This window comes from Eupeodes corollae, chromosome 1 (genome assembly GCF_945859685.1).
Source record: "Eupeodes corollae chromosome 1, idEupCoro1.1, whole genome shotgun sequence".
Taxonomy (NCBI): domain Eukaryota; kingdom Metazoa; phylum Arthropoda; class Insecta; order Diptera; family Syrphidae; genus Eupeodes; species Eupeodes corollae.
In genome coordinates this window covers 160,885,027-160,908,236 of record NC_079147.1, presented here as the reverse complement: position 1 = coordinate 160,908,236, position 23,210 = coordinate 160,885,027, and the positions used below count along the sequence as shown (strand labels likewise).

Below are 23,210 nucleotides of genomic sequence, written 5' to 3'. Positions count from 1 at the left end.
TTGTCAATTCTTTGCTTGAATTAAGCTTTTCTACGCAAAAAATAAATTATAATGTTTCAAATTCTTAGGGTTTTATCTGTAAAAAAATATTAAATAAATATAAATATAGTATAAATATAATTTTTTCAAATTCCCTTTTACTTTGTACCGTCCATCTTTTGAAGTGTATGTCCCTATAACATCGCTGCTCGAAATTATGAATCAGTCAATTTCAAATTAGCAGTATCTCACTCAGTCCCCGCGTTCTAGCTGACTCTAAAACTCGAGTATCTATCGAGCCGTTCCCTCGATCGGTTGTGTTTTTCGTGTGTGTGCGTTGGTAATAGGTGGTCGCTTGGGAGCAAAACATTTAGGTCCAAAAAATAAACCTTTTTTGTTTTTTAATTTGAATGATTTAATACATCAATACAAAGATTATACATATTTTATATATAATCAAGGTGGTTTAACCCGTTTTCGGATTTTATTACGTAAATCATTGTTTCGCAAAATAAACGATCATAGCGCCAACACCCTATCGGGCTTTGTTTAAACTTTTCGTTTGATAATCATAGTTAACAAAATATAAAATTATTAAAGTTACAAAGGTTAGTTAACAGTTATTGATACAAACCCACATATCTATCTACAATATTGACGCGTTGAAGCGAACAACAAATAAAAATTATCATTGGTATTGCTCAGCATACGTGATCGAGTGTAGATTTATTTAATGTGATCGCGCACTTGCAAGGCAAAATATAGGTGTTCTGTTCAACTTGTTATGTTCTTGAACTCCTAGATACTTTTATCACTTTAAATGCAGATGAACAAACTCAAAAACGGCTACAATTATTGCATATAAATTAAAAGTTGGACTAATCTTAATCTAAACCTTTCTAGTCGTACATATATCTAAAAAAGTTTGCTTCGTATTTGGTTCAACTTACTTAAAATTCAACTGTCGCAATCACATTTCTTACAAAATCTTAAGACAAAAATGTATCAAATAGCTTTCTAGTGAAGAAACGAATTCAAAGAAATAAATTTTTAAAATATCTAATTATTGTCGTTATAAGTTTACTCAAAAGGGGAGGAAGTGGTTATCGGCATTAAAAGTGCTGCACCCTAACTTACAAAAAATATTGTTCTTTATTTTTGCTCTTCGAGTGATAAGTTGTTCTTATTTTCAAAAATAATAATTTGCTGTTGATAGTGGATATTTTATGTTGCTGATTCATTGAAAAGAAAGGCGCAATCAGATACAAAAATCACCAAACTTTAAAGGATTTATCAAGCAAAGAGATAAAAAGTGAGTTTATCGTTTTTATTATTTAAAAAAATGCTTCTGTATGCCTTTTTAGTTGCTAAGGTTTCTATGATTAAATGAAGAGACTCTATCTTTATACATTTTGAATAGGTTGTTTTAATTATTTAATTGGTTTTTATTTGTGTTACCTAACATTTTGTATTGATTTTATGAGTGACTACAATATCGTGTGTATAGTTGTGATGAGTCCGAATATTACATAACTGTCAAAATGACATTTTAAAAAAGAATCAATTTAATTGTTGACAATTGACAAATATCAGCCTTGTTGTTTTACTCCTCTTTTGGAGTTCTACAACAGAAATCATGGAGTAAAATGACGAGGCTTATTTTGTCGCTTGTCAAAACTCAAGTTTATTCGATTTTAAACTGTCATTTTATGGGTTTCTTAATGGCTACGTTCAATCTCGTGTTGGATAGGGTGGATTTGTAGATACCTTGTTGAACGAGTTGGATTGCTGTATTGAGATAGCTGTCAAAAAATAAAAACAACTTTTAGCTGTTCACAGAAAGCAGAGAAGTTGTAAATTGTTGTAAGACAAAACATTTAAAATTTGGAGTCAAATAGCTTCTTCATCGTCTATTATGTACAGAACATCCTCAAATACAACTTCAACTGACATTTTGTATCTTCTTGTTTGCCAACAAATACAAAAAGCTGAAATCAGTTTTCAAGTTTCTTGAAATTCAAGTGTTCAGTCAGATACCTACACACCCCCGAAATTCTTGGATACCTTTGGATTCCTTTTTTGACATCTCAGCTGTTTTTGATCAGCTGTTATTTTACACGTAACACACTAACAAAAAGGTATCCGGATACCCTATCTGTCTGAGATTGAACGCAGCCAATATTACCTTCTTTGTAAGAAGATACAAATGTAACACTTCAAAAAGATCTATCTGATCGATTTTTAAATGATTTATAACTTATTTAGGACCATTTCTCTCATGTTAATCAACTTAAGATTTGATTCCAACTCTAGACTTGAGATACAAGTTAAAACTTATTCTTAACTCCGCAGTTAAAAATCTTAATTATCTTGGTTTCCTAAAATGTTCGCTTCTTAAAAAATATATATTGTACCTATGCTGCTTTTAAAAGTTATTTAGATATTTAATTTGGATATGATGAGTTTTGCTGCAAATGTATGGAGATGATTAGTTTTCAAAAGCAAAAATTATAAAACAATTTGGATATGAACAGTTTTGATACCAACACTCTTAAAAATGTTAAAATAGGTAATTCAATAGAAACACTTTATTTATGATAAATAATTTATTTTTTTTATTGTTTATTGTTAATAATTATTGCATTAAGTTTAAAAGAAATATGTACATTGTAATTCATAAGTTTAAAGTTACAGAAGGAAAATAATATTTTTTTTTAAATTGTGAACTCTTCTTGTTCCTCGTGGAGTTTCCTCGTCATCATTTTGAATTTCTTGAAATTGTTTTTCAGGAGCAAAAATTACATAAATGTTTGACCAGTAATTTGTCAACGTCTTTTAGCTTTTCTTTTTTTACTGGGACCTTATTATCAAGCAATTCTGGTATTATAAATCTTAAGCTTTTTCCTTTTTTAGTGATGGATTTAAAACTTCCCGAATCCACTTTATAATTTAATTCTCCTTTGACCACGATATTTTTATTTTGCTTTAAAAGCATGATGTGTTTTGAGGATGTTTAACATTTTTGGCAACCGAAATTTAAAGTCGAAGATTCTCCAACTGTTTTAACCTGTCCATATTTTGCAAATATTTGTTTGTATTCTTCTGGCTGAATAATTGTTCATTTTCTTAAGCTCCCTTTCAAAGCAACCGAAAACCCTGTCAGATGGTAAATACGAATGGCCAACGATTGGAAAAACGAATTCGATGGATTTTATATTCGGAGGCGAAAGCTCAAGAAGCCATTTTTCCTGCATCCCAATAACAGTTATATTTTTGATTTGGCCATTGCAGCCATCCGAAAATATCTGAATTTTAGAACAGCTCAATTTAAAATTGATGCGATTTCGTTGGAACCTTTAAACCGTTGATCTTTAGACCAAGAATAAACTTTAACAATGTCGGATGTTTGTTTGTTTTTGGATGTCCCTATACAGATTGTGAAATTATACTGATAGAGTTGCCTTGAATAATATGCAGCTTGATCAGGAACTTTTGGTAAAACTAGATTTTTTCTGATTTTTTCAAATGAAAACTTAAAGATTTCTTCAGAGGATTTTTGGAGCAATTTATGCACCGCATACTTTGAAATTGTCAAGACTATTTCTTTTCCTGGTGAACACTTAACAAGAGACTTTAATCTAATGCACTCCGAACAAGCATCCGTCGCAGGTGTGTCAAAGCTACGGTTGAAGTCTCGTCGAAAAATTTCCCAGAAAAAGTGATATTATACTGGTGTCAGCTGCATTGTTGTACTGCCTCCAAAGCAGTTTAAAGCTCCAGTCGCTTAGAAAATATTGCCGAACACTGTGTTTGCTTAGTTGAGTTTTAATATGTTCAATGCTGCCAACCCTTCAAATCCACATTTAAAACTCAATTTTTAAAAAAGTGGACATAACCCTAACCTAACCTAACCTACAATGCATATAAATACGTCGGGCTTGAACCAATTAATATAACAAAATTCCAACTTGACTTAGGAGCTATTAAAACATAATTCTAGTCTATTTATATCAATATGAACACGACCAAATCAATATCTCTAAGTCAATATCCAAGTTTGCTCTAAAAATTTAATTTTTGTCAGGAGTTTTGAAAATCTTAAATTGATTAACTCTAAAGTTGAAAATGTCAAGTTTAAAACGACGACAACTTTGAGTGAAAGTAAATAAAATTAATAGTTAAAAATGAAAATCCTCAAGTTATTTTCAACTTAGATTGAATAAAATCTTCCTTAGAGTACTTTACTTTGGCAGCCATTTTGAATGAAATTGAAAAGAATCGATTTCTCTATAAATGCATCCTTTTCTTGAAAAATCCGATTAAAGCATTTGTGTGTAAAATCTACGGTGACTTTACTGGACGAACAACCGTGGTTTAATATTTTATTCGAAGTTCAGCAAATTTCCACTCATCGGTTTTGGTAGATTAGCAGCGAGGTTGAACCGATGAACTTTAAATCTGACAGCTGTCATCCAAATGCGTTGGGGAAAGGAATTCAACTATTGGTTAACAAACTACAATCAAATAATGACATCAGCTGATTTTGACTGTTTCCGTACTTTGAGAAATACCTAATTTCTAAATAAAAGTTAGTGTCACAAAATTTTAAACAAACTATTATGGTACCCGTGACATGATGGTTAGTGCGTTGGATTGTCATGCGAGAGGTCTTGGGTTGGATCCCTGCCTATGCCACCTAAAGTTTTTTACACGGGTACTGCCTCTTTTGGGATTTGACAAATTCTCCAAGATTAATTCTTGTCATAAAAAGTGCTTTCTCAAATTTGCCGTTCGGATTCGGCTTAAAACTGTAGGTCCTTTCCATCCCTGACCACAGTACTTGCACACAGGAATGGTTGAGAGTTGTCAGTCACTAGGCCTTAGTTCTCAAACGGACTATTGCGCCATCCAAGTTATTCATTATTATTATTGTTAAAGATTTAACAATTTAATAGTTAGCTATTAGCTAAATATTTAGGAAATATTGTAACTCTTAAAAGAAAAGCTAACTAGTAAATTGCTAATTGACTTTTATTAAAAAAAAACGAGCATCCAAACATGTCTGAAAAAGGACAGTTCGTGTAAACAAACAAAGCAAATACGCTTGAACAGACCTATTAATTGGAATTCCAAACTATTGACTGGACCATTCCATCTGCTCGCATAAGAGTAGTACAGATGTCAAATGGATTTAGAAAATTGCTAAAAGTTAAAGTAGCCATCGTTGCGTGATTTTAACATTTACAATTAGTTAAGATAGAGTAAGATATTAAAATGGTCTAAAATTGGGTAAGCCACCTTTTAAGCTTAGTAAATTAATAAAAATAGCTTTATCATTTTACCAAATCGTTTAAAATGTTGGGCCAGTCTCTTTTGATGAATAAATCCAATGAGATTTCGTTAGTTATATTTGGTGCTTTTGGACACTTTATTCTTACCACTTGTTAAATAACATCACAGGAGCAAGTTAATTTTCGATTTAAAGCTTTAAAATAAAGAGAAGACAACTTTTCTTGAAGAATTATAAATCATTTTTTATTTACAAACTTCATTTCAAACTCTTACAAGAGTTAGTTTTAAAGTTAAAGAAAGTCAAATCAAGCAATATTCAATCAGCCCTATCACGAATTCCATGGTAAAAAATTCCGCACTGACATATACGCCCCGATCTACGCAAACTGTCTTCACACAATCAGAGTGGAATCCAAAAAAGCATTGCCACTTTGAACGCTTTCATTCTTGTTTTCGAAATCAGCTGTTTTATATCAAAGCTGTTTTATGTAAGCAAAACTGTGATCTTGGGTTTACAAATTTAGTTTGAAAAAAATTATGCTCTTTTTGCGCGTATTTAATTAGCTAAACTACTTTAACTTTTTCCCAAAAGTCGTAAACCTCTTCTTTTTCCAGCTTTGTGAATCCTTGGGCCAAATTTGGATTCTCACTCATTAATTGAAAAAGTCTCTGGTATTGAGCCTTGTTTGTTGTTTTTGCCCTTGATAATTATGAAAAATATTATTTAAAACCAACAAAATTGTATGAATACATACTTACATTTTCGTTAATATAACTGTACAGCAAAATTGCATTATGGATATGCAGTAATTTTGCAAACTTAAGTGAATTTTCGTTGGGTTTTTGACATAATCTTATGTTTGCTTATGCCTATTATAGTTGGGCCTTTAATATTTCAATAAACATTGCAAATTGAACGAAAGATTTAATAAAGGGTGCAAACAAAAGCAATGTATTTAATACTTTTTTAACGCTACTTGAACTTTTCTAATGTCCAAAGCTTATCGGCGTGGACAGGCAACTTCACCAAAATCCATTAAAAATAGTCCAGAGGTGTTCTTTTACGTGGGTCTGTAGCATGGCTTGGAGATAATGCGTACACTAAAAGTTTCGTTCAATAAATTGATTGTTTCGTTGATATCGGGAAACGAACCATTATTATGCTAAATTTTTTGTCCGATTTGCAAACATTGTTTAGGAGTAATTCTATTTACTATGAAATGTCACACCAAACTGAGCAAAAATCAAGTGACAGCTGTCAAAAAGACCGACTCAGCGAAAAAGTATTACCAGATTGAAAACCATACGTCTAAAAAACATCCGTTGCAATCATATGCTGATTTTATGGTTTTTATTGTTTTTCTATATTGAATTCAAGGAGCTCAGAAACTGTTGTTCTTGTTGTTCAAATGTGCACTCCTCCAAGTCCAAACCGTACGACTGCGTCATAAAATTGCCATCAATAAGTTGTTAATTTTATATTATTCCCGCTTAACTTGACAATAATAATTAGTCATAATTGCGTATAATATAAGTAAGTGTTCCAAAAATGGTTAATATTTAAATGATTCACTCCTAAATCTTTTCTTAATCCATATTTAAAGTCTCACCGCCGGAAGTTTCTATTTTGCCAACTAGAACCCTGCTTACATCTAATTAAATTTTCATTAAGATTCTCAAATAAATATGCGTGAATCATCATCGTCGTCGTCGTCCATAGACAAATATTAAACACTTGTTCATGTTGACGGTTGACGCGATGCGAGAGTCATTTTGTTTCTCAGCTCTCACTCATGTCATAAAAATGTGCTCACAAACTTCAGTCTTGAGTGATTATAATCAACTACTGGGGTTTTATTTGGGATTTTATTTTATGACAATGACAACCCACCGACTGCGATGATGACAACAGGCTGTCAAATACCAGTTTTGTTGTTATTGTTTCTAACTGGTTGGAAATTTTATTAAGCTTGATCTTTTAAAAAATGAGAATTTATTACAAAGATATGTTTAGATATAACCACATAAAAGTCAGGTTCAATATTGTTGCGTGGCGTGTTACCGTTTTGCATAGAAATACTGAAAAAGATTGACATGACAATGTTGTTTAAAACGTGTACGCGTCAATAATTATGAATTTTCTCTTTCTTCACCATTAAAAGTGTTAGCAATTTACCTACACCTGAAATGTCACTTTCTCGCTCTCAGATTTAACTTGTTTTACCACTTAAATTTTTGAAATGCTTTACAATTGTTGAAAAATTGTATTCACCTGTTTTAGTTATTTTTAACTAAACAGCAATATAAAATACAACAATACGTGATGCAACATCCATCATCCTATATTAACCCGTAGACTAGTGATAAAATCTTTGAACTTTTTTTTTAACTAGCATTCAATAAATTGATCATGAACCTTTATCAATAAGGAAACAGGAGATATTTTGTAAATAAAGAACAAAATAATCGATCATCATCTTAAGAATTGTTGGACAAGTTAAGCATATAATAAGAACACATTATCGATCAATACTTTTTACTTGTGACATATAGGAACCACAGTCGGCTCCCTCTAAGTCGAACTCTTTTTAAGTCGAATTTCTCTCTTACACAAAATTTGACGCCATATTTTTGCATTCACTTCAATTTTCCATATAATTTGCAGACAGCTTAGGATATTCTTGCAAGGAATTGACAAATCCTTCAAGGATAATTCTTGTCCTGAAAAAGTGCCTTCTCAAATTAGCCGTTCGGATTCGGCCTAAAATTGTAGGTCCTTCCATTCCTGACAACAGTACACGCACACAGGAATAGTTGAGAGTTGTAAGTTACTAGGCCCTGGTTCCCAAAGGAGTTTTGATCCACCCAATTTATTTATTTAGGATATTCTTATTTCAAGGCAAGTGATGGTTGGCTAATCAGACAGACTTAAAACCAGGCATAGTATCCATAGCAAAGTTTTGTCTGGAAAAAGTGCTTCTGTTGATAATAATAAAGCTAATAAATGGAAACAACAGATTTTAGAAGTTCTCCGAGATTTAAATCGGGCGAAATTTTGAATGTCAATGAAACGAAATACCTTGTATTTTAAAAAGGGGAGACATTTTTGAAAGGTGAGAAAGAGTAACATGCCTTTTGGGGTCCAAAATGACAGGCTTAGAAAAGCTTAAGCACTTATTCATCGGGTAAAGAAAAAATCCTCGCTGTTTTAATAAAATAAAATCTTTGCCAGTTTATTATGTATAAACCAACGTCCTTGAATGACCGAAGATCTTTTTACGAAATAAATAAATTGGTTGGCGCAACAGTCCGTTTGAGAACTAGGGTCTAGTGACTGAAACCTCTCAACCATTCCTGTGTGCGAGTACTGTTTTCAGGGCATATTTGGGAAAGCACTTTTCATGACAAGAATTACTCTTGGAGAATTTGTCAATTCCTCGCAAGAGGCAGTACCCGTGACAAAAACTATTTAGGTTGCACAGGCAGGGATCGAAGCCAAGACCTCTGACATGACAGTCCAACGCACTAACTATCACGCTACGGGTACTAAAAGTAAGATGCTTTTGTTTATTTATTGTTATTTTTCTTATATTCAACACAAAAAAAGGAATATTAATTGCGCTAACTCCTATTTTTTAAAAACTCCCTCAAGCTCGAAATTGTTATGACATCTTGTGAAAGTTCGACTTAGAGGCAGTTGACTGTATGCAAAACGGTTTGTATTGCATTTGTAAAAAAACATCGAACTTGAGACTTTAATCAAACATGACATTACCGTCGTCGTAGAGAAGTCGAAAAAAGTGTGTCCCCCATTCCGTCCCTCTGGCTGTCCTCGCCCCTACAGCCATTGAGTTGATTTCTTCAAATTTGAAAATCAAGGTTTTGAAACGAATCGCGTAAGATTTTTTGTATAGTTTTTTGTTTAAAGAAATTCGATTTTTTTTAATTTGTTTTGTTTTTGCATTATACCTGAATAAGAAGTTTATTTAAACATCTTAAGGTCCTATTTATGCTTTTTCTTTAAAATTATGTACATTTTGCACTTCATTTAAATGGGCAAAAATTGTTTGTTACTTACCTTTAGATTTAATGAGTTATAAGAGAACATCAAAGTTGATGATTCATTCTGAAAATATTATGGATTACTTAATATAAAACACAACACAAAGTCCATTGTTATTGGTACATAAGTCTGATGACGATGTTGTTTCTTTAAATTCTTTAAAGAGTTTTGTTAGTACATCAAGAAAACGCTTGAACATATTTATATTGTGTAGATGGCGTGACTCAAAAAAAGAAAATTCGACAACATAAATTTCTTTTACAAATTATATGGATACGATTATCTTATCAAAAAATTCTACAAGTAAATAGGTACAAAAATGGAGATAGCTTTATCCGGTTCCTTTAAGTTAGTTCATTTTTGGATTTGAATTTTTGTAAAGAGTTTTAGTAGACATTTATACAAATGCTAGAATCCAAAAACATCGTAAATGGAAGATACTTTACAAATAAAAATATAAAGATGTGCAGAAAGGGCCTTCAAAAAATCCTGTGCAGGGTTAAAAAAACGTGTTAATTATGTATTTAATAAACACTTGGATCTCTTCCGATCAATTGTGCTCCCCATGAAAGGGGTAAGTATTGGATAGGGAATGGGAATCTTTGAGGGGATTCAGGTCGAAAGGGCCTCCTAGAATTATCCTGATATCTGGAAAAATACAAAAATGTCTTTAGGTGGCAAGGAAGAGACGTCAAATAATTCGTAGAAAAAATTATTTCCTAATTTTTCTTTTGGCTAGGATTGGGCATTTGCATTGAACGTGGAAGGTTTCTTCCTCCATCTCCTCCTCCTCCTCACATCTTCCATATACATCGGATGAGCCGATAACCGTTCTGGTCAGTTGGGTGCCAATTGAATTGTGACCATTTAGGACACCTATTATAAGTTAGCGCAGATGAGTCCTACCTAGATTCAAAAGGAATTTTGTTTTAGCTTTGAAATGCCATTGATTCCTGGGAACTCCGCAAGTTTCAAAAGCTAACCACCTGTTGTTTGCGATTTCAATGAAAATTTGGTGGATTTGTTCATTTACCTCTATTGGCCTGTATATCATTGATACCACATTCCCTCACCAGTCCCTTTGGAATGGGGGCTTTGGGCACAGGATCGCTGTTGGCTTGTAGCAAGGTTTTTGGCCACCGTGACATTAGTGTTGGAGCTTGCGAAGGACTGATAGGCATCTTCCAGGAGGCAATTCTCCTCATCGTCGCAGTCAGAAAAGTCCATGAAACGCCCATGAAGTGGCTTCTCTTTCGACGCCAAGCCATCCCCGACAGCCGTAACTTCTGCCGACTCTTGAGATAATAGGTAATAACGTTGCCTGAAACACTGTCTGGATTGCTGGAGAGTCAGACGTAAGCCCTCCCAACACATCAAGGTGAGAACTACGCGTTTACAAACGAACATTTTCTCAATTGCCTTTTTTTAAAAAAAAAAAAAAAAAACATTCTTCTGGCCGACAAAGCTTACGACACTCGAAAAAAACAAGCTGTGATTTGAATTCTACAATAGGATATTGCATTATTAACATTAAAAGATATATATAATGCATTAGACTTGATTTTTGAGAAGGATTTGACGAAATAGCATAGATTTTTCAGCATAACAAATGTCTGTTCTGTAAAATTTTAATTAGGTCTTTTAGAAACTTTAATAAGAAAACATAAAATAACAAAAGTTTAAACAATCAACAAAATTGCTTATTACCTATCATTTAGGTTCTAAAATTCACTTTGACTTAAAACTGTCAAGTTATTTAAATTCGACAAGAGGAATTAAATTCTACACTTAAATTTGTATTTGAGGAAACATATAAAGCATTTAAACGATTTTTCAACACACCAAATGTCTTCTCTATAGCAAAAAATAAAGTTTTTTCAAAAACTTTTAACACACATTCAAAAACTATACTTCGATACCAAATTATTTCCCAAACCTACTATCTTAAGGTGGCGCTACAGTCCTCCGTGAACTAGGGCCTCACCCAACAAACTTCTCCATCTAGCTCTGTTGCTAGCTAGATGTCTCCAGTTTCGCGCTCCAAGTTGGGTGAGATCATTTTCTACTTGTGCTCGCCACCTGATCCGCGGTATTACTCTACTGCGCTGTCCTGTGGGTACGGATTCGAAGACTTTCCGGGCCGGAGCATTGGTTTCCATGCGCTCTAGGTGACCCAGCCATCTTAATCATTGCACTTTTACCCTTCTGGCTAAGTCTACGTCGCTGCACAGCCCATACAGCTCCCCTTCGATGCGTACGGGACCGTAGATCACACGAAGAACTTTCTCGCGAAACGACCCAAGGTGCTTGTATCCGCTTTTGTCATAGTCCATGCTTCTGCACCGTATAGCAGGACGGGGATGATAATGGTCTTATATAGCGACAATTTGGTCCCTAGAGAGACAACTTTAATACTCAATTGCTTTCTTAGCCCAAAGAAACACCGGTTAGCAAGAGTTATTGTGCGTTTGATCTCAGCGCTGGTGCTGTCTTCTGCGTTTACAGCGGAGCCTAGGTAGAAGAAGTCCTTGACTACCTCAAAGTTACGTCTGTCGATGGTGACATTTTGACCAAGACGTCGGTGTTGTAGGTTCTTTTTGACGACAGCATGTACTTTGTTTTGCGATCATTTACCGTTGAACCCATTTTTGTCGGCCTCTGCCTCAATACTAACAAAGGCCCCATTGACATCACGCTGAGTTCTTCCGATTATCTCAATCTCGTCGGCATATGCTAGTAATTGCACAGACTTTTGAAAGATAGTGCCTCTAGTGTTGACGTGCGAACTCTACACTATTCTTTCAACTACAATGTTAAAAAATCGCATGACAGCGCATCACCATGTCTTAAACCTTTTTTGACATCGAAAGGTTAAGTTATTTGCAACCTTTAAAGAGCAGCGTGAATTCTCCATGGTCAACCTGCACAAACGGATGAGTTTGACAGGGATGCTAAAACTAGACATGGCTTATTACAGCTCGTCCATGTAGATGCTCTCAAATGCGGCCTTGAAATCGATGAAAAGATGTCGGTTTGAAGTTCTTGGGTTTTTCCCACTATCTATCGCAATGTGATAGTGGACTTTTCTAGTCTAAACCCACACTGGTAAGGACCTATCAGGTTGTTGACGATGGGCCTTAGACGTTCACACATTACGGCAGAGAAAATTTTATAGGCGATGTTAAGTAGACTGATTTCTCTTTAGTTGGTGCAGTTTAGAGGGTCTCCTTTTTTCAGGATCGGGCAAACAATACTGAGGTTTTATTCATCGGGCATGCTTTCTTCCGACCATATCTTTCGGATAAGTTGGTGCATGCTCCTAACCAAATTATCTCCAGCTGCTTTAAAGAGCTCGGCATTCAAGCCATCCGCTCCAGCGGCTTTATTAGACTTTAGCTTAGATATGGCAATCTTTACTTCGTCTAAGTCGGGAGTACGGGATTGTTAGCTTTCGATATCTATGTTGAATGGATGGAATTCGGTTCGTCGTCGCCGTTATACAGTCTGCAGACGTGGTCCTTCTATATCCTCAGCATTGACTGCGGTTAAACTTTCGTCTTTGAAGCCTCCGGCTCTAGGTTTATGTACCTGTGAATCTCGTTTCACCTGTTCATAAGACTTTTAAACTTCATTCCAGCTTTTAAACCTCTCAACATCTTCGACCACCAAGACTATTCCACCAAAGATGCCTTACTTTCCGTGCTTGGCATTAAAATCGCCCAGGACAATTTAAATGTCGTAGCTAGGACACTGCTCATATGTTTTGTCTAAAAGCTCGAAGAAAAAATCTTTGGTGTTGTCATCCTTCTCTTCTGTGTTGACGTGCGCGCATATCAGACGCTCGATGATGCACCTATAGCTCAAGACTTCTTGCCGAAGTCTGGCTCCAATGACAAAAGCGCATCCAAATAAGCGCTTTTGGTTTTCTCGGTAGCAGTCACCATAGTAAATGTCGCAGTTTTTCATCCTCTTTTTGCCCGGCCCATTCCATCGTATTTCCTGGATGGCAGTGATATGTGCTTTATAGCAGTATATAGGGCTTTCGCTAATTCTTCGGCCGCACGTGGTCTGTTAAGGGACCTAACATTCCACGTACAGATCCGAAGTTCGTTATCCTTATTTCGTTTGCGTGGGTTGTCCACAGTAAATCCATCCGTATCTGAGGCATGTTGGTGCTTCGCATCTATGAAATTTGTACGTTGTCAGGAAGTCACAACGAAGGCACAACCCCTTACCTAGAGGGCAAGATTCTGAGTATAACTTCAAGGATGGGGAGCTGGATAAAACCGGTCCTTATAGGCCTGGGCTCCGAATAAATTGAAGGAGCCCTATAAGGTGTTCACTAAGTAGTTCAACCTTACTGGAACTGTAGACGCCACCGTTGATTCCATCTCGGGAATTCCTCCGCTGCCGTATAGATAAGGAGAGAAGCCTTAGTGAAAACACCTCTTTCCAACAACTTTCCACTGGAGTTGCAACCCAATCTCCAGTTGAGGTACTAGGCACCCGATGTTCACAACGGGGAGGTTATAGTAAGAGTTGATAGAAAGAGGTGGGTTTTGAGAAAAACCTGTGGACGCTTGTGTCCTCTTGAATACACATGTGTACCATTTGAACATCATGACAATGTAGAGAATGTGATTTTTATTGATTTATTCAAAATCAAAGGAACACGATGCAAAATTGATTTCTTTTTTGTCATGTTGTGTTATTATGTGTCATTGCCATTTTTTGTGTTTCTGTATCTGTCAACTTTCTTTTAAAATATGTTTAAATTACATATTTCAAAAAGTAGTTAAGTTATTTCGATAAAATGTCGATACTGTTGGAGAGGTATACCGAAGGCATTCACTTTAATAATGTGTTTTTCAATATTCCAAAAAATTATTTTCAAATAAATACATAGTTTTTTCATTAACAAAAATATATAGATAGGTTGTTGAACAAGGTATAATTTGGTGTACATCTTAATTTTACGAAATGGAAAAATGTATTAATAAAAATTTACTATTTCTCTGTTCTCTTTTGATTGCTGTTATTCCCATTACAGAAACCGTGCTACAAATATTTGAATAATGACTCATTGCCAATTAGCTGATATGTACTCTACAGTACATGCTTATGAGTATGTCTTATTTGAATTGGATTTCCAGAGAATTAATACGATTTGTCATTATGATATTTAATACTGAAATTATTGTAACATTTAGAAAATGTATAAATGCCATTAAACCTTATGTATTTTTCGATGAGATTTCGATAATTCAATCGACGTGGTTGTGCTTTGCTCTGTTTTTGATGTGTGATTGACACTTAACAGAGCTATCCACATAAAAGAGATATATGAAAGATCTATCAGTAAAATATTTCCATAGATTCACAATTCAATGATTAATTTATTTGGATTCATATTTCGAGAATTAAGAAGTTCTGTGAATTAAACGAACAGACCAATTGATCCGATACTCATACGGTGTTCTACACAATGCATGTTTTATTATTCAAATAGTTCTCATCTTATAACTGTTTATACCTTTTTATATGACAATTATCAATTGAATCTCTTGATCAAAAATGCACAATCTCAAGACTCAAGCTTTCCATAACATGAGTACAATAATTCCAAGCAATGCTTTATTACGATTATTGCCCGCATCTCTTTTGTGCTGTATACATTTAAAAAAGACTCAAAGTCTAGGCGACAAATAAGTTTACCATTAAGCCTTGAATGCGAATTCAGCTTGATTGGTACGAGACTTTTCCTTTTTTGTCGTATAGTTTACAAAAATAACAAAAACAAGTTTAATGACCTAAACAAATAAAATAAATCTTCTTGCAGCAAACTAAAGTGAAAGTTTATTCGGATTCAGAAGAAAATGAATGTTGTTTCGTAATTGAGTTGATTTTAACATAAATGGCTTGAAAAGTGCATTCAAGAAATCAATTGGAGTTGACTCTTGAATTTCGATTAACATCTTTTTTGTCATTTATAAATTTTCTTGTTAGGCCAGTAGCCACTTGATGCAAGGTTTGATATTTAGTTGAATGCAGCGGTTGAAGTATGTTAACTTGAACTTTGAATCTTTGTCGATCTTCAAATCAACAATAAATACTTAGATCATGAGAAAGAATGGGTAGGTTATGAGAACATAAGGGACTTCCTATATACAGTCAACTGCATCCCTTGAAAGCAAAACAAGACCAAGGCAGCTAAAGTTAATTTTTCAGATGACATTAATATCAAACTTAGAACTTTACTTGATTTTGTTTAACTTACAGAACGTACCTACAACATTATATTATCTACAAAAAAAACTTTAAACAGGTTATAAGTTTATCATAAGTTGTATTTTAATTATTAAGAAAAAGACCTTTTCTTTTTATTTTCTTTTTTCAATATCAAAATGACCCATTCTCAACAAAACTTAAAAAAGTGATCGAAATAAATGCATAAACCACAGAGCTATGAAGTTCAACTTTCAGTTAAAATTAAAAAAATTATCAACTGACATTTAAATAAAAAAAGACTTGGCCCGTTATAGCTATCAATGGTTTTCATCATTGAAATTTTTGTTTCGAGATTTTAAAACGAGTAATAGAGTCAAATTTGTTATTTTTGGTGTCGATTTGAAGAGTTGTAGGAATGTTGGTTCATCCTCTCCCGGAAAAGGACAACTCTAACCCGTCAAATCTTCAGTTGATAAGTTTTCTTCCGAGCATCAGCAAAGTTTTCGAGAGGACAATCAGGAGGGATCTGACAAAGTGGTCTGCTGAGAACAAAATAATTTCAAATAAAAAATTCAGGATCAAGGCGGGTCAAAGCTCAATTAGTGTCTAAACATGTTCTGATATCCAATAAAATAAATACAAAAAAACAATTCTCAGGTGTTGTTATGGTTGATTTGGGAAAGGCTTTTGGGAACTTATTCGGCTGATTTAGAAATATTGCGACGGCTAGAAAATGAAAATAAACGTCCACAATTCAGGGACAATTCTGTTGGCTAGGGCCAAGAGGATTACGTACAAGAATTGGCGCAAGATGGTCACCGTTGAACTTCATGCGTAGCGATTGACGAGCAAAAGTGTAGCAAAGCACCTCAGTATCTGGTTAGATCAGTATTTATATTTCGACAGACCTATAAATGCTACTCTGACTAAGGCCAGAGGAGCTTTCGGTCTAAAGAAACTGCTGTTTTACAGCAGTTGGTTGTCCTAGTCGAAAGTTGCCCTTCCCAGATTCAGAAGTTCCAGGTGTTCGTGTCTAACCAACAACTTAATTTTCGTGGCGATCAATCCGAACGACGAGTATTTCGAAAGTGTACGCTTGAGCGGCTTCATTCAACCAGAGGTTTTCGCCTTTTTAAATAGATGCGGTCTGATAGACAATAGATTGGAGTTCCGCTAATCTACCACTTCAGACAAAGAACCGTGGATAGGCGACTCGTTTACAATCGGGACGTTATAGCACGGAAAAGAGATCCTTCGGTACAATAGGACTGTGTCTTAATGGGAACGAATTGATAGGGTAAAGCAAGAAATCCAGTTTTGTTGGCTTCAATCCGGAATTGATAGTGCGTAGTCGCTTTAAAGCTTTGGTCGGCTTATGGAATACAAATAGTAAGATTTGCTGCTGTGATTGTTCTAGTTTTAAGTAGGTTTTAGCTAGAATCGTTAATTTTAGTTCGTTTTAAGTTTTATTTTAAGGACCTTATCAGCTCCAAAACGGCCTAAGCCCAAAAAAATCATACCGAGAAAAACAGGATCAAAAAAAGCAAGTTTTTAAAATATTTTATTTTTTTAATCTTTGATAAATACTATTTGTTTTTTTTTTGTTTGTGGTTAATAGTAATGCGTTTATTTACGAACAGAAAGAGTGAAATAAGAAAAAACAGGGGCTTAGGCCATTTTGAAATTCATTTAAAATTTTGTTATTGATACCAACTGAAGGTTAGGCCATTTATATAATAGCAATATTATTATAAAAGCGTTTTGATAAAAATATACAAACTAATTAAAAATCTTCATTCTTCTTCTTCCTGGATATCTTCATCTTCGGCTCTTGTATTTGTTTTAAAATTATTATAAAAAGAACTGAATTTCTTCAGTTCTTGAAGGTCCTTAAACTTTGCAGCTTCAATGAATCTTCCTCCAGGATATAGTGGCTCCAATTCCACATCTACGAATTTACTGGAGTTCCGCTTTGAAATGTCAACTTCTTGAAATAAAACATCTTCATTATTTGAATATTTATATTGAATTATAAATGACTTCTCATTTTGGAAACGAAGCCATCGAATATTAAGCCATTCAACTTTCGAGTTCTTGTCTGTGAATACTTTTCTGTTTGTCACTAGTTTCTCAATCAAAGATATGCTTTTCCAAGTCATCTGCTGTCATTTTGACTAAGTGGAATGGCTGCTTTTTTTTTGCTGTGATGATTACACGATCCCAATCATCAGGTGTAAAAATGTCCTAATAATATCTCTTTTGCTTTTCAATGAGACCGAAATCTGGATCACATGGAGGAATAAGTGTCCAGATACTAAGAACTTATAGTCTATCTGGTCAACTTCAAAAGTAGAGTTGTTAACCATGTATGTGCAAATAGTGCTCATTCTTATGTTCCGATTTTGACCAACACATTGGTCACTATGCATGCATAATGCAAGACCCTATTTCCTGTGGACCACTTGAAGCTATTCCCTCATTCCAGGTGTACATAAACGATTTGTTTGTAATAAGGTCATGAATACCAAGGCAAAAGGTCCATAGCTGCCTCTTGTAGTAAGCTACCCCTGTGGAAATAACTGGCGTCAGCAGGGTTTTCATCAAATAGAAAGCTATAACTGCATATTTATTGTTGTTAAGTTTCGAATCCAACTGTTTTAGGTCGGTGCAAGAAATTCTCTTTGGATATTCTTTTGCCTGGAATAATGAGAGCTATACCTTAGAAATTTGTTAATAAAGTCTTTCACGAGCTCTGTAGCTTCAACGGTCGTCTTCCAGGTGTGCTATGCTTAAGTACACGAGTAATACGACCAACAGTTACCTGTAGAATCTGTTTTAAAAACCTTTTGCAGACAATCATTCCGACATTGTTGACTTCAGGATGTTTGTACATTTTTGTACTAAATCTGCGGCTTTAGCCCAAAGACTTCTTATAAGATCTCTTTGTTTCAATAACTCCAATTTGTCGAATTTGCAAATCATGCATCATCAGCAATTTTATAAAAATTTTCAAAAATACTTCGCAAAATACTCTCACTGAAATGCTGATGACATTTTAACGGACATGGACATGTAAGTGCATTTAGTGTTCTATAGCTGGCTTCACGATTTCTTTTACAGCCTTATAAAATTTTACCGGATTTCGCTAAACTTTACTTACGTGTTTTTTCCATGTCGATTTGTTGGCAATTCTTTTCCTCGTAGGTGTTTTCAATTCATTTATGCTTTCAACTTCAACTGCTGATTCAATTGGCTTTTCATTTTCTGGTTATTCTATCTGGGACTCTGTTACCACAATTCTCAATGGCCTAGGTAATGTATCTTCAAAAGAGAGCGATGAAATTGTTAAATCACTTTGTGTAGGAGCTTACTCGGATCCAGAGTTCTCAAAGTCTTATGGAGTCAGCCTCAGACATGCTTATTGCTTAGGTACAATATCTTTGTCTAGCTAATACATTTTCAATTTGAATAAAGATCCTTCAATAAATTCTACGAACTAAATTTTGACAAACAAGTGGATTTATTTAAAAACAACTTTTGTTAACGAGAATAACTAGTTAAAGCTAAAGCATCAAGCGTGTCTACATCAAAACAAGAATTGCATGAACTTAAAGCGGAGAGGCAAAGAATTATCCAATAAATTATTTTCAAATAAATAAGAATTTCATTGCCTACTCAATCGTTTCGATTTGTGATGCACTATTTGCATACTTTTTAATACCTATTGGCTAACATTATTTATTTTCAAAAAATATGCCTACTCTTTAAATGAGAATGAGATTTTGGCCTAACCCACACAAATGTTTAAATTCTAGAATTCAATGTGGCCTAAGCAGCTTAGGCCGTTTTGGCATAAAACAATTTTTGAATTTGATAGATAGGAAAAACAGTTTTCCCAATAAAAATTCACCTAGTTTTATACGATATCAGAGGGAGAGATTTTTTGTATATAAATATATTTTTTTTTTTTTATTTATATTTTAAAAGATTCCGGTTCGATCTGCATAGTCTGTTTGAATTTTTTGAAAATGAGGGTTAGGCCGTTTTGGCGCAGAGCGCCTCATTTTTAGTATTATTTAGACATGACTCTCACACAGGAATGTTTAAAAGTCACTTAGCCCCGCTTTTGTACGAAATGTTGTGCCACCTAATGTGTTTTATATACATAGGTATATTTAGATTTCCAATCAACTTTCCTATATTTTTAAGAAGCAACTTGCCTTAGGTCGTTTGACAATTAGATCATAGATCAGGAATACAAATATTTTGGATTTTCAATAACAAAATAAAACCACTATTTAGGATGCAGGCATTGATATCATGCACAAAATAAATGCTTATTATATTTAATAATTTCCTCATTTCCATTGACGAAGATGCCAAAGCCGCCACAAAGCTTTGTATAAATTCTTACACAAAATGAGTCTTAACTGATAAGAGCCGTATAATAATAGTACTATTTCCACTCACAGCTATAGTGTGCATTAAAGGGCTTTGACCTCTCAACTGACGTATGTATAGTTAAGTGATAGCCAGAGAATAAGAATGTGCATATCTATCAATCACCATATTGTTCCACTGATGGGACTGAAGTTATTTTGTTGTTTTAGAATGATTAAAAAACAAAATGAAACTATGGTCCAATCGGAATGACATTGCAAGTAGTACATTGCGCGGTGTAATTAAAGATAGAATTAATGTCCAATCTTGTTTTTTTCTTCTTTGATGTAATTGAGACGAAGACAGTGTAGTTGACCTTAAGTCAGACAAGATTCTTTGACGTTCATATAAATTTAAAAAATAATGTAATGAAAAACATCATCATAATAATTGGACCGCCGGCCGCCGCCGCGCCGCCGAGCCGCTGAGGGTACTGTCGCCATATAAGGCATTAATGACATGTAAATGATGTACTCGAACATGCATAGTTCTTTTACAGATAAGAGATATTCTGTGTTTTATTAATTCACTAAGTATCTGTAAGATGTTGTCATTAAATGTGATTAAATTTAAATATCATTTTTATTATATGATAATTTGTTTTAAACTTCAAGTGTAACATACATAATGTTGGGTACTTAATGCAGAACTTACAACCTTTTTACATTAAATCTATAAAATTGATTAGTTGCGCAGCTAATACTTAATATGACCAATGACACTTTTAGACCATATCGCATACCAAAAACTCACTTTGGCAGAATGCAAAGGCATCTCCTCGATAAGGTGTAGGTTTTTTTGAGCCCCGGAGCAAGAAATGTTCCTCATTTCTAAACTAAATGGAATTTGAAAACCAAAACATGAATCACTTTATACTTACAAGACAATAAGAAGTAAGATCAATGACAATTATAGGATGTTTAATTTGTTCAAGCTTATAAATGTGTGAAGTTCTTCATTCTTAATAGATAAATACCACTTATATCGTTTCGATATTATGGCATCTATGATTCGCCATTCAGAAGTCTCATGGACCCCACTAAGGCCGAGTTTCCATTTGCAAGTCAACTCGCTGAAGACTTGCAGAAGTTTTTTGCAGTCGCGTTTACATTGTCATGTGAATTCTTGTAATTTCTTCTGCAATAAATGTCTTGCAAGAAGCTCGCGCATCATACTGCCGCAATTTATAAATTTAATAATTATTAAATGATAGGTCTTCTATGTCACATATATCACACAAGTTAAACCTAATTAATGTAAAATACTAATATAAGTATCTATGGGATCTGTTCTTCTACCAAATAATTGCAATAATTTGCCCTTATTAAGTTTAAGAAAATCATTAATATTATATAAACTCATTCATGTTAATTTATTTTAGGTAATTTTTGGAAATGGTGTAAGGAATTAAGTCCAATGAAACTGAATTCAAGCCTGGGTTCCGGGACTTAATTCTCTTGGCTCTTTGAGTATCTAATATCAAATCAAAGGAAGTTAAACTTCTGCATTTGAAATTAATTCCCATAAAATATAATATGAATGTGTTAACCTAAAAATATAAGAAGTGAAAGCTTCCAGAAATCACACCAGAATATTTTTTGGAAAAACAGCGGACACATTTTTGTAAATTGGAAAAAAGGAAAATATTTTTTGGAGAATAGGCCAGGAATACGGTTCAAAGAAAGATCACGGAGTTGGAAGTGGTATCTTTTCAGAAAAACTGAATCTCAGTCTATCCTATAGACTTCCCAATCAATGTAGTGTATTCCAGGCAGAAGTATTGGCGATTAAAGAAGCACTATCCTGGCTCAAAGAAAACGTTATATCTTGTAAGGATATACGAATCTTCTCGGACAGCCAAGCCGCTCTTAAATCTCTCGCGTCTGTCTCCACAAATTCTCAAACAGTCCACGATTGTCGATCATCTCTGAATGAGATGACGGAACAGTTAAACATTCACGTCATTTGGGTGCCGGGCCACAGAGACATTCCGGGAAATTGCAAAGCCGATGAGCTCGTCAAAAACGGAACACTTCTGCCTCATGTTAGACAAAAATATAACTTAGGAACACCACTTGCTTGATGCTCTAAAAACAACAAATGCTAGATGGTCACAAAGTACCACCTGCCTAACAACCAAGCAAATATGGCCAAGTATTGACTTAAAACGGTCAGAAAGCTTGATATCACTGAGCAGACAAAGTATAAGCTCTACAATTGGAGTAATAACGGGACACTGCCTCATAGGAAGAAATGCTCTGAACCTAGGGGTCTACACAAATTACTTCTGTAGAAGCTGCATGGACGAGGAGGAAGAGGAAACGGTCCAACACCTTCTATGTACATGTCCAGCACTCTCCATTAGAAGGAATTACTTTCTCGTTAATCCCTTCTTCGATAACACCAGTGAACTGGCAACGATTGACACAAAACGTCTCTCTAATTTTATTAAAAGTACAAAATGGTTTGTTTAAATTCATTACTCTTCCATGAATAACCTCATTAGTGGTATCACAATGGACCGTTGAGGTCTTCGTGCGTCAATGACATCTGGACAGCCACTCCAACCTAACCTAACCTAACCTTGGCCAGGAATACCAGGCGGAAATGGTAATATAGCCAGAAAGCTAAATGGAAAGAAGGCCAAAAAATCACATAATGTATGTTCTGTGCAGTCATTTTTCAACCAAGGGTTTTGACTTCCAATTATTTTTAAGTCGTGAATTGAATGGAAAAAACTAATGACGATCGTTATTTTATAAAAAAAAAACCATCAATCATGTTTTATCTCAGCTTTCTTACTTTAAGCATATATAACAAGCTTTAAATAGCGTACACCGGTTTTCAAGACTTCTGTCAACTCAAGTCACCATACTTTGTATTTTATTATTTTTGGACTTCTTATTTTGTCAAAAACAAGATTGTGCCAAAAAGTTCCAAAATATGATAAACAATATTTGTTCCTTTATCCTAATCGGCGAAAACAAAGCAATTTTAACTATTGTTGTTGGTGTTCATGTTTTAAACCATAAACAAGGTACATAGTTTAATAGATAATGTATGTAAATACATACATATTTTTAAACATACACTCCGCTTCAACTGCATACGCACAAACATTTATAAAAATACTTTTTGATTTTTTCCAAATATTGAGGGTTTTTGTAACATCTTTCCATGCTTACCACTTCCTTAAGATATTAAGAAG

At 34.3% G+C, this 23,210-nt stretch overlaps 1 protein-coding gene across 2 annotated transcripts in view; it reads left to right on the top strand.

The window, feature by feature from the left end:
- Positions 1-261: 261 nt before the first annotated feature.
- Positions 262-23,210, top strand: part of LOC129941134 (ras-like GTP-binding protein RhoL) — a 37,116-nt gene continuing 14,167 nt past the window's right edge. Inside the window, exon 1 of one of the 2 annotated variants that reach the window (XM_056049691.1) lies at positions 262-587. The gene's annotated coding sequence lies outside the window, so the exon portion shown is untranslated. Of the gene's footprint in view, positions 1,292-23,210 lie in introns of both variants that reach the window. The other variant, XM_056049690.1, reaches the window with a different exon arrangement.